Source organism: Cololabis saira, chromosome 14 (assembly GCF_033807715.1).
Source record: "Cololabis saira isolate AMF1-May2022 chromosome 14, fColSai1.1, whole genome shotgun sequence".
Taxonomy (NCBI): domain Eukaryota; kingdom Metazoa; phylum Chordata; class Actinopteri; order Beloniformes; family Belonidae; genus Cololabis; species Cololabis saira.
This window is the reverse complement of record NC_084600.1, coordinates 46,790,615-46,803,823: the sequence shown is the minus strand read 5'-3', so window position 1 is coordinate 46,803,823 and position 13,209 is coordinate 46,790,615. Positions and strand designations below refer to the sequence as shown.

Sequence of the window (13,209 nt, the reverse complement as noted above, 5' to 3'; positions counted from 1 at the left end):
AAGACCAAAACAAGACTAGAGAGTATCAAGACCAAAACTAGAGTATCAAGACCAAAACTAGAGAGTATTAAGACCAAGACTAGAGAATATTAAGACCAAGACTAGAGAGTATCAAGACCAAAACTAGAGAGTATCAAGACCGAAACAAGACCAGAGAGTATCAAGACCAAAACTAGAGTATCAAGACCAAAACTAGAGAGTATCAAGACCAAAACAAGACTAGAGAGTACCAAGACCAAAACTAGAGTATCAAGACCAAAACTAGAGAGTATTAAGACCAAGACTAGAGAATATTAAGACCAAGACCAGAGAGTATCAAGACCAAGACCAGAGAGTATCAAGACCAAGACTAGAGAGTATAAAGACCAAGACTAGAGAGTATCAAGACCGAAACAAGACTAGAGAGAATCAAGACCAAGACTAGAGAGTATCAAGACCAAGTCTAGAGAGTATCAAGACCGAAACAAGACTAGAGAGAATCAAGACCAAAACTAGAGAGTATCAAGACCAAAACTAGAGAGTATCAAGACCAAGACTAGAGAGTATCAAGACCAAGACCAGAGAGTATCAAGACCAAGACTAGAGAGTATCAAGACCAAAACTAGAGAGTATCAAGACCAAAACCAGACTAGAGAGTATCAAGACCAAGACTAGAGAGTATCAAGACCAAAACTAGAGAGTATCAAGACCAAAACAAGACTAGAGAGTATCAAGACCAAGACCAGAGAGTATCAAGACCGAAACAAGACCAGAGAGTATCAAGACCAAAACTAGAGAGTATTAAGACCAAAACTAGAGAGTGTCAAGACCAAAACAAGACTAGAGAGTATCAAGACCAAGACCAGAGAGTATCAAGACCGAAACAAGACTAGAGAGTATCAAGACCAAAACTAGAGTATCAAGACCAAAACTAGAGAGTATTAAGACCAAAACTAGAGAGTATCAAGACCAAGACTAGAGAGTATTAAGACCAAGACTAGAGAGTATCAAGACCAAGACCAGAGAGTATCAAGACCAAGACTAGAGAGTATTAAGACCAAGACTAGAGAGTATCAAGACCAAGACTAGAGAGTATAAAGACCAAGACTAGAGAGTATCAAGACCGAAACAAGACTAGAGAGAATCAAGACCAAGACCAGAGAGTATCAAGACCAGAGAGTATCAAGACCAAGTCTAGAGAGTATAAAGACCAAGACTAGAGAGTATCAAGACCGAAACAAGACTAGAGAGAATCAAGACCAAAACTAGAGAGTATCAAGACCAAAACTAGAGAGTATCAAGACCAAAACTAGAGAGTATCAAGACCAAAACTAGAGAGTATCAAGACCAAAACTAGAGAGTATCAAGACCAAGATCAGAGAGTATCGGGACCGAAACAAGACCGACCACCTAAACCGAGACCAGGACACAACCAAGATGAGAAATATGAACTGGTACAGAGTTCCAGGAACCAAAGTTATCTGTATCAAACCTGTTCTCACCCTCGGTAGAAGGTGATGCTGGTTGTTGTCAACACCTCAGGTGACCTCTGACCTCTGCAGGTACCGCGGGACCTCTAGGTGATATTAATAAACCTGCCCACCCGGCTGGTTGTTTTCAACACCTCAGGTGACCTCTGCAGGTCCAGGTGACCTCTGACCTCTGCAGGTCCAGGTGACCCCTGACCTCTGCAGGTCCAGGTGACCTCTGACCTCTGCAGGTACAGGTGACCCCTGCAGGTCCAGGTGACCCCTGACCTCTGCAGGTACCGCGGGACCTCAAGGTGACGTTAATAAACCCGCCCACCCGGCTGCTTGATATCAACACTTCAGGTTAACGAGGCGAGGAGCTCGTTCATGCTCTCATTCTGTCTCGCCGGTGGACGTTAAATAATTGATGCTTTCAGACAAAAACACCTCGTTTTGCTGCATCAGGACAGAAAGGTTTCTGGGAGGTGGAAACGCTAGAGTCGGCACAAAGAAAGTCAAAGCTTCAGAAGAAATTCTCACTGGTGTGTAATTTTTTTGTTTTTGTGTTTGAGGCCAGAAGGATCGTCTTTATATTTCTGCAGATAAAGGAACCCGAACCCTCTAAATCGTGATTTTTCTCTGTAATTTATCATTCTTTGATTTATCTTTGAATTTTTCCTGCAGCTTGAAAAAAATAGATTGATTTTTATTTTCTCTTTCGGCCTAAAGAGGAGACATTTCCATCGTTTACTTATCAGCGGATACAAATGCCAAACCCCCCCGTGGTCCTGGGAGTCCTGTTACCATGGTTACCGCCGTACCATTGGCTGCAACCCTGTTTAACCCCCGACACACACACACACACACACACACACACACACACACACACACACTCACACTCACACTCACACTCACACTCACACTCACACTCACACTCACACTCACACACACACACACACACACACACACACACACACACACACACACACACACACACACACACACACACTCACACACACTCACACACACACACACACACACACACACACACACACACACACACACACACACACACACACACACACACACACACACACTCTCTCTCTCTCACACACACACACACACACACACACACACACACACACACACACACACACACACACACACACACACACACACACACCCGTTGGGGGAAGATTCTCCTCGTTTCTCCGTCTCCATCCTTCTCTTCTGGTTACTCTGATTTAGAGACGAATGTCTTTATTTATTCTTTATTTCATTCATCAAAACCAATGAATGACATGAATCATTAACTATTAATCATTTAATCATTAACTCACCGCTTCAGAACAGCTTTTAATGTGTCATTTGTTTCTTATCCTTTATCTTTTATCTTCTTTTTTTATACTGTGGCTTTTCATTTTTAATTTTCTTGATCTCAAAGTTTTATCTTTAAAAGCGCTTTATAAATAAAATTGATTATTATTATTATTTATTAAAAGAAGAACAAAACAGTTCAATATAATTGCAACAAATCTCTTTCCTTGAATGAAAGAGAACAGAAAGAAGCTTATTTTATCTGTCCCTTTTTCCCAATAATTCAAATTTCAATTAATGTAATAATAAAAAAAAATAAAAAATTACAAATTATGCAATTTAAAAACAAAAACATGAATCAATATGTTATTTTCCATCCCATCCAGGGTTTGGTACTATTTCCTTTCTAAATGTTAAAAACAACTGAATAAAACATGTTTTCTGAGTAAAAGCTGGGCGACCTGCATGTCTGATAAACGTCTGCATCACTTTATCTACGTTTATTCTCTAACTCTGGAAATCACTGCCATCATTATTTTGCTTGTAATGAGAAGATAAATCTTGTCCCACTGGCAGATTTTTCTACTTATTTCAAGTGAAAATTTACTTGAAACAGGTGAAAATTGTCAAATAACAAGTTATTTTTCTGGTAATGACTCTTGTTTTAAGTGTAATGAGATTTGTTTTACTGAAAATTAGACATTTTAACTAGAAATAAGATAAATACCTTGAGTTTTTTTGCAGTGTAGCTTTAAACTCTACGTGCATCACATCAGCTGTATCTGTGTTTGACTGCATCGTCCCTGTAGAATAAATACATAAATAAATACTAAACGTGCAGGAAGGTGTGAAAGAGGGAGACGGATTCAAGGACAAGCAGACGGAGGTGAAGTCATGCACACACACACACACACACACACACACACACACACACACACACACACACACACACACACACACACACACACACACACCCTGGTGATGGATGGGCTCGGCCCCGCCTCCTCCACGTCTGCCGTCGTCATGGTAACCGCCTGAAACCTGCTGAGCTGTGATCTTTAACTCCAGCTCGTTAGTGTGAAATATTAACGGCTGGAGTTCCTTCCAGCGTTAACTCAGTTCATTAATGCAGCGTTTTATAACCAGATAAATGTGCCGTTTGGTGGAAGATCCACCTCAGGAAACGTTTTTAAAGAGGCTCGTTTGAACTCGGCAGCGACTGCAGCTTCAGTCAGAATCCGTACAAGAACGTTAACGCAGGTTATTAAACGTATCAGTAAAACAAGAGGAAACCATGTTGAAAACAGTTTTCCTGAAAGAAAACATCAGTCATTTTGAATCAAGTCAACAGAAGGTTTTTCCAAATGTTTCATGAATCTGAACAAAACGACTCCAGGAGATCTGACTTCAACAGGAAACACAGAACCGGTGAAAGTGACCCGTTAAAGGTGGAAAAAGGTGTATCATCAACCATCGGAGCTGACGGAACTGACCTTTGCTTGTGTTGGAGCTTAAAATACTCTGCTGTCACTAAAATACCAGCTGTTCCCAGCTGACGAACCGAAAGGAGAACGGGAGGTTTTGGTTTTAACAATCCCTTAATTGACCAATTCACAGAATCACGACACACATTACATCATCAAGCATCACAAGAACCAGAACCTGGAAGTTCTGGTTCTTCCTGGTCGGCCAGATGGAAAGTTTAGCTAAACCACACGAGAAATGACACTGTACTGAGGAGCAAAAATAAACACATGAAAAGAAAACACCACAACCATGACACCGGGAAACCATGTCCAAAAAAGATGAAAGAGACCAACAAGACGGGGACACTGGACAAACAAATGTGCCAGGGTTACGGTTAGGGTTAGGTTAGGGTTTGGTAGGGTTAGGGTTAGGTTAGGGTTAGGTAGGGTTAGGTTAGGGTTTGGTAGGGTTAGGGTTAGGTTTGGTAGGGTTAGGGTTAGGTTAGGGTTAGGTTTGGTAGGGTTAGGGTTAGGTTTGGTAGGGTTAGGGTTAGGTTTGGGTTCGGTAGGGTTAGGGTTAGGGTTAGGTTTGGTAGGGTTAGGGTTAGGTTTGGGTTTGGTAGGGTTAGGTTTGGTAGGGTTAGGGTTAGGTTCGGTAGGGTTAGGGTTAGGGTTAGGGTTTGGTAGGGTTTGGTAGGGTTAGGGTTTGGTAGGGTTAGGGTTTGGTTAGGGTTTGGTTAGGGTAAGGTTACGTTAGGGTTAGGTTAGGGTTTGGTAGGGTTAGGGTTTGGTAGGGTTTGGTTAGGGTTTGGTTAGGGTTTGGTAGGGTTAGGTTAGGGTTAGGTAGGGTTAGGGTTAGGTAGGGTTTGGTAGGGTTTGGTTAGGGTTTGGTTAGGGTAAGGTTACGTTAGGGTTAGGTTAGGGTTTGGTAGGGTTAGGGTTTGGTAGGGTTTGGTTAGGGTTTGGTTAGGGTAAGGTTACGTTAGGGTTAGGTTAGGGTTTGGTTAGGTTAGGGTTAGGTTTGGGCTTGGTAGGGTTGGGGTTAGGTTTGAGTTAGGTTAGGGGTTAGGGTAAGTTAGTCCCTAAACAAAATAAACAGCCGCTCCCGACTCCCGTAACCCACCAGAGATCGGAGGAGAGGAGGGAGGTGTAACAGAAGACCGGACCCAAGAACACGAGGAGCAACTGCAGGCAAAAACGGGAGTAAAGTTTCTTTCGTCAATGAAAATTATGACTAAATATCTTCGCCAACGAACCTTTATCACCTGAGGGAAACGAGACGAGACGAAAATGCTGGTCATGTGACGATAACGATAATTAAATATATAATGCAATATCATAGAGGAATAAAAACCAGACTGAAATGGACAATTCTGACTAAAATGAGACTAAAATGCTCAGACTTTTAGTCGACTGAAACTTGACACGACTAAAAGGAGAATGAACGAGACTAAAACTAATAAAAACTAAAATGATAGCTGGACTTAAAGACTAGACTAAAACTAGAACTGAAACAGACTGACAGAAACAACACTAGACGGGAGAAAACCGAACTTTAGACAAACACGAGAGACGATGAAGACACAGGAAACCACAGGAAGTGACACGCCAGGGGAAACCCCTTCAGAATAAAACAGGACATCCACATGAACCCCGTGTCCAAGAAACAGTAAAAGAAAACAAGCCCAAAACCACCAAAGCTGAACCAAATAAAGGATTTTTTACGGATGCAAGAGGCCGAACCTTTAATTTGGTCAAATAAAACTGTTTCTGCCAGAAAAGAAGCCACATGAAAGTCGGTGGAGGCTCTTGAATAAAAAAGGGGCTTTGCTTCTGGAAATACTTTACTGCAGAGTTCGATAGTTTGAGTAACACATACCGAGCGGCTTCCAGCTCCATTAAAAGTCTTATCGACTCGGAATAAAAAAGTCAAGATGGATAAAAAGCTCAGCAGGTGGAGAGAAAATTGGGGGTAATCTTTCCTTTTGAAGGTTTTTCTGGTCACTAATCTGGACGTGCACTGCAAAAACTCAAGAATATTTGTCTTATTTCTAGTTAAAATGTCTCATTTTTAGTCAAAAAATCTCATTACACTTAAAACATTTTCACTTGAAATAAGTAGAAAAATCTGCCAGTGGAACAAGATTTATCTTCTTATTACAAGCAAAAAAAATCTTGTTCCACTGGCAGATTTTTCTACTTATTGACTCTTGTTTTAAGTGTAATGAGATTTGTTTGACTAAAAATGAAATTTTAACCAGAAATAAGACAAATATTCCTGGTAAGATTAAGAGTTTTTGCAGTGTAGTGTGTCCACTTCAATGCCTCACGTTTCCAGAGAGAGCAGAATCATCGGTGCTGAACTTCCTGTCATCTCTCCATCTCTGGGACTTGAAAGAACCAGATAAGAAACAAAAGGCTGGAGAAGAGGAAAGTGCCGTTCCTGGGATTCACATCAGACCCCACGGCCGGCAATCAAGCATCTCCCCCGTGATCTAACCCTAACCCGCTGAGCCGGACACCAAACGCTGCGCCGCCAGCGCCGGGTTAGCGTGACCAGATCAGGAATCACTTCCACGTTTCCAGACTGATACTCGGCTGCAGAGCCAGCGGGTCGCTGGTTGACCCAGCGACGGTGGAGCCGGTGTTCTGCCAATCCTTGCTCCCTGTCCAGAAATGCTACTTTGTGCTTTTGGGCATTCGCACAGTCCATCTTCAAAGTTTGCATCATTTCTTGCACGATGTAAAATTTATAATATGGGATGTTGATTATTTGATCCTTCAAAATAAACTACCCATGACATGAATTGCATTACACTTTGTGAACATTATACGATAAAGAGAAAAAAAAAAATTCTATCGCTTTATTTGATATTCATTCAGTCATTCGCCTTTATTTAACCAGGCAGGTGATTAAGAACATTCTTATTTACAATAACGGCCTGGCAAGAGACAAGGAAGTGGTTTAGGGAGTAAAACAGTAAAATTGTAGCTCTGCAAAAGGTAGAAAAACATTAGGTAGTATTTTTTGGCAAAGCAGCAGAAATTGGCAGAACAGCGGTCCGGTCCAGTTCGGAGATGAACGGGGTTCACGCTCGGTGTCTCCGGTAAACTTTACGAGCTACCAGCCATGGAGCGCCTGAGAACCACAGGAAACCTATGGTGCTTTCAGACCTGTGGCCGTTTGTTTAGTTCCGATTCAGGGAATAAATCGATACAGTTGTTTCGTTTCTTGTTTGTGGCGTTTGTGTTCACAACCGTCTGTAGCTTCAAAGCTGTTCTCTCATTGGTCAGAAATGAAGTTTCCTCTTCCGTACCCCGGGAAAAACAACAACTATGGAGCATCGAACCACAGTTATGAGTGAGTTGTGTGGGTTGCTGTGTGGATTCTGTTCTCACTGGAAACGAACCGCTCCAGGTCTGGAATGGAAGAGATCTAACCCTAAGACCTAACACTAACCTTTCCTAGGAGAACCTAACCCTAACCTCTCCTAGGAGAACCTAACCCTAACCTCTCCTAGGAGAACCTAACCTCTCCTAGGAGAACCTAACCTCTCCTAGGAGATCCTAACCCTAACCTCTCCTAGGAGAACCTAACCCTAACCTCTCCTAGGAGAACCTAACCCTAACCTCTCCTAGGAGATCCTAACCCTAACCTCTCCTAGGAGATCCTAACCCTAACCTCTCCTAGGAGATCCTAACCCTAACCTCTCCTAGGAGAACCTAACCTCTCCTAGGAGATCCTAACCCTAACCTCTCCTAGGAGAACCTAACCCTAACCTCTCCTAGGAGAACCTAACCTCTCCTAGGAGATCCTAACCCTAACCTCTCCTAGGAGAACCTAACCCTAACCTCTCCTAGGAGATCCTAACCCTAACCTCTCCTAGGAGATCCTAACCCTAACCTCTCCTAGGAGATCCTAACCCTAACCTCTCCTAGGAGAACCTAACCCTAACCTCTCCTAGGAGATCCTAACCCTAACCTCTCCTAGGAGATCCTAACCCTAACCTCTCCTAGGAGATCCTAACCCTAACCTCTCCTAGGAGAACCTAACCCTAACCTCTCCTAGGAGATCCTAACCCTAACCTCTCCTAGGAGATCCTAACCCTAACCTCTCCTAGGAGAACCTAACCCTAACCTCTCCTAGGAGATCCTAACCCTAACCTCTCCTAGGAGAACCTAACCTCTCCTAGGAGATCCTAACCCTAACCTCTCCTAGGAGATCCTAACCCTAACCTCTCCTAGGAGAACCTAACCCTAACCTCTCCTAGGAGAACCTAACCCTAACCTCTCCTAGGAGAACCTAACCCTAACCTCTCCTAGGAGAACCTAACCTCTCCTAGGAGAACCTAACCCTAACCTCTCCTAGGAGAACCTAACCTCTCCTAGGAGATCCTAACCCTAACCTCTCCTAGGAGAACCTAACCTCTCCTAGGAGATCCTAACCCTAACCTCTCCTAGGAGATCCTAACCCTAACCTCTCCTAGGAGAACCTAACCCTAACCTCTCCTAGGAGAACCTAACCCTAACCTCTCCTAGGAGATCCTAACCCTAACCTCTCCTAGGAGAACCTAACCCTAACCTCTCCTAGGAGATCCTAACCCTAACCTCTCCTAGGAGAACCTAACCCTAACCTCTCCTAGGAGAACCTAACCCTAACCTCTCCTAGGATCTCGGCTCGCTTATTTTGTCCTGCATCCGAGCGTGATTGCTGTCTTCAGATAAACCAAACCAACGGATCTTTAGGGGGAAACGCTCCTTGTTTCAGAACAACTGCTGCAAACAGGACAGGTTTGAAAGCACCCTTAAAATCCGCACCATAATGTTTCAGAACGTTATTTTGGATGTTTACACCGTAAAAAGACACAAAGACACCAACAGTCTCAGTTGTCCATTGTTCTTGTAGTTTCTCTGGTCTGTCCCTTCTTTTTCTCTTTTGTGCTCGTCTGCAGGCCGGAGCTTCAAGAGTTTCATCCTGACCTGGAGCCCCCCCCCCCCGCCCGCTCTCCTTTCTCTGTTTTTCATTCTCTCTGTCTGATCTCTCTCTTCCTGGTCCAGGAGGGTCCCCCCTTATGATCCAGGTCCAGGTCCTGGTCCTGGTCCAGGTTCAGGTCCAGGTTTCTTCCCTCACAAAGGGGAGTCTTGACCTGCCAGTGTTTATGTAATAATTGCTCGGGTTTATGTTCTGGTCCTTGGAAAGATCCTAGAGACAACTTCTGTTGTAGTAGACGCTATGTAAATAAAAGTGAGTTGAATTGAGTGTCCTTCTTGTTCTGTGTGAATACTTCAGCCGAACAAACCCTCCCCTCGCCGTCCTGCTCGTGTTAAAGCTTTAAGCGTCTCTGAGCGACGGCTTCTGCAGCGCTTTGATCACTTTTACAGGATTCCAGCGACGTCAGCGTTTGCACCGGCCGCCTCGGCCTCCGTCTCTCCGTCTCTCCATCCTGCACCCAGACTTTCACACATTCTCCGGTTTCACATTTTAGCGCTTCATTCTGCAGGATGAATGTGTTATTTCAAAGCCGGGAGATTTATTCCAAGCAGCACAAAGAGCTTCCCGAACTGCTCTCTGCTCACCGGGGTGTGTTTGGCCGCGACAAAACCAATCCAAAACCGCAGGGCTGAATCCTGAATCCCGGCCACGCGCTCCAGAGAAAACGCTGCTTCTCCTAAACCGACATTAAACCTGACACATCCTCGCTCAAAAAGTTAAATCACTTATGCAGCGAGAGAGAACGCAGTTCCAAACGAGGGATTTAGCTAAACCCGGCCAGCACCTACTGTACCGGCCGGGCCAGACGCCTAAATGTGAGAGGAGAGACGGAAACATCACACGAGACGACTGCTTCATGTCAGGGAGATTCGTCCTGAAGTCTCCGCTCAACTCCAATCAAAACAGCGGACGTGCGATCGGACGTCTGTCGCGGAACTTCGTAGTGGATTCCAGGAAAAAGAGAAAAGAACGGACGAGGTCCAAACTGCAAAAAACTCTAAATCTTACCAGGAATATTTGTCTTATTTCTAGTTAAAATGTCTCATTTTTAGTCAAAAAATCTCATTACACTTAAAACAAGACTCATCACTGGAAAAAACAACAATTTTCACCTGTTTCAAGTAAATTTTCACTTGAAATAAGTAGAAAAATCTGACAGTGGAACAAGATTTATCTTCTTATTACAAGCACAAAAATCTTGTTCCACTGGCAGATTTTTTTTACTTATTTTAAGTGAAAATGTACTTGAAACAGGTGAAAACTGTTGTTTTTTCCAGTGATGATTCTTGTTTTAAGTGTAATGAGTTTTTATTTGACTAAAAATGAGACATTTTAACTAGAAATAAGACAAATATTCTTGTTAAGAGGTTTTGCAGTGTACATTTTAGATGCTGCTGCATATCCTGGTTTAGACTCATGTTCAGGATATCTGTCAATGTTTCACACTATTGTCATTTTAAAGGAGACCTTTTAATCATTCATTCAAGCTAAGATGTGAATCTTTCTGACCAACATAGAGGTCACTGCAGCTCTTTAAACTAGAAACAACACACATTTTTACACCATTTTCGCCTATAAATCTTGTTCCACTGGCAGATTTTTCTACTTATTTCAAGTGAAAATTGACTTGAAACAGGTGGAAATTGTCAAATAACAAGTTATTTTTCTGGTAATGACTCTTGTTTTAAGTGTAATGAGATTTTTTGACTAAAAATGAGACATTTTAACTAAAAATAAGACAAATATTCCTGGTAAGAGTTTGAGTTTTTGCAGCGTGGACTAAGGAAGCCTCTTCCTGTTAACGAAGCTGCAGTAAAAGTGGGCGAAATGCAAGGAAACCAGACGTAAGGGACCACCGTGAAGCGGCCGAGGGCGAACCTTTGCAGCTACAAGACCAACATGTTTAACATGTTTAACGTCCAGCGACGGGGGGATAATCAGCACGACGGTCCGCGTTAGCGTCTCCTGGAACCATTAGTCCTCATCAATCCCTCGTTCACTTTGCCCTCACGGCCCAGGGTTTTTCACGGCATTAGTCCTCATCAATCCCTCGTTCACTTTGCCCTCGCGGCCGAGGGGTTTTCACGGCAGCTGCCCGAGCAAACACAGATATTTCCACTCCGGCAGGACTTCCAGTCCTTAAACCACAGCCCTGCACGTTCCCTCGCTGCAGCTGACGGTGGAAATAAGTTTCCTTCTCTGCTTATTGTGGTCTCTGCCGTTCCAGCACCGGCTCCGGTTCCATCCTGGGCCTTATTTCCTCGTCGTGTAGCGTTTATTTAGGTTTATCCAGGTCAAAATGAGCATATGCTTGTCTTGCGCTGTAAGAAGGAACGGTACTGCAGCTCCTTCACCCCGACAGCCATCAGACTCTACAACAACCAACTCTAGTCACTCCAGTGCAATAACCTGTTTTTCTGAAAGTGCAATAACCTTCTCCCTCTAGTATTTTTGCACATGTATATAATATTCGTTTTTCGGGTTTAGTATTTATTTTGTACATTGCTCATTTTTATATTGCTCTTTTTTTAATTATATAGCTATTTATTAGGGCCCGAGCACTTACAGTGCGAAGGCCCTATTGTATCTGTAGGAATTATTTTTATCCTTCTGACGAAAGGAAGGCCTTTTTCCCCCTAAACGTGCCCAAAAAGTCACCAAATTTTGCACCAAGCCAGGCCTGGTGATAAATTTGATATTTCATGGTTTGCATTAATGGGCGTGGCCTAGAATACTATTCTCTGCTATAACTTTTGAATGGTTTGACATAGGAAGTCGTGGGTGGTGTCATTTCTGATACTTAAGGGGGGCGGAGGCCGTGAGTGCGAGGGCCCGTTCATCGCTGCTTGCAGCTTTAATTATTATTATTATTTTAGGATATACTTTTTTTTTTATACCTTTTCATACTTTGTGTGTATTTTGTAAAACTGTTGAGTGTGTATGTTTGCTGCTGCACAAGTAGATTTCTCCTCTGGGGGATTAATAAAGTTTATTCTATCCTGTTCTATTCTTGAAGAACTACAAAGTTTTGGTCCTCACCCGGGTCGGCGTGGGCCGGCGGAGGAAACAGAGGCAGTGAAGGTTAGCGAGGGCAGGTGAGAACTAGTAAAATAACCGTAGTAAAATCTCCCACGACGGGGACTGGAAACTTTCCCTCCGTCCTCATGTTGCTCTAGCGTTTAATAGACATCCTGGGGTGAGAACCGTCCGTGTAAAAGCCGGGGTCCAAAGAAAAGACGGGATGAGGTGCGTTCATGACAGACATAGTTCTACATCTGGGAGATGTAAAACCCGGCGAGAGACGCGATCCGGACAAACGCTGGATACAAAAACATCTTTTCATTGGTCACCGACGTTTCTGCGATTTCACACAGAAAGAGGAGAAAATCCGTCATGTTGTTTAATATTGTGTCTCTTGGCAGCGCGAGCGAGCGCTGGATCTGGAATACTAATGTCCTCGTCTCCGCCTCGCTCAGCATCTCCTCATCTCCTCATCTCCTCACTCCTCACTCCTCATCTCCTCAATCCTCATCTCCTCAATCCTCATCTCCTCATCTCCTCATCTCCTCACTCCTCATCTCCTCATCTCCTCATCTCCTCACTCCTCATCTCCTCACTCCTCACTCCTCATCTCCTCACTCCTCATCTCCTCACTCCTCACCTCCTCATCTCCTCACTCCTCATCTCCTCATCTCCTCATCTCCTCACTCCTCATCTCCTCACTCCTCACTCCTCATCTCCTCGCTCCTCATCTCCTCACTCCTCATCTCCTCGCTCCTCATCTCCTCGCTCAGCATCTCCTCATCTCCTCATCTCCTCACTCCTCATCTCCTCACTCCTCATCTCCTCACTCCTCATCCCCTCACTCCTCACTCCGCATCTCCTCATCTCCTCACTCCTCATCTCCTCACTCCTCATCTCCTCACTCCTCACTCCTCATCTCCTCATCTCCTCACTCCTCATCTGCTCACTCCTCATCTCCTCA

The 13,209-nt window shown here is 43.8% G+C and overlaps 2 protein-coding genes across 2 annotated transcripts in view; both read right to left on the bottom strand.

Moving 5' to 3' along the window:
- LOC133460142 (protocadherin-16-like) overlaps positions 1-13,209 on the bottom strand; it is a 173,009-nt gene that overhangs the window by 97,791 nt on the left and 62,009 nt on the right. The gene's annotated exons all lie outside the window — the stretch shown is intronic.
- Positions 10,245-13,209, bottom strand: part of LOC133460143 (RNA-binding protein Nova-1-like) — a 434,537-nt gene continuing 431,572 nt past the window's right edge. The window contains exon 5 of the transcript XR_009784094.1: positions 10,245-10,336. The gene's annotated coding sequence lies outside the window, so the exon portion shown is untranslated. The remainder of the gene's footprint in view (positions 10,337-13,209) is intronic.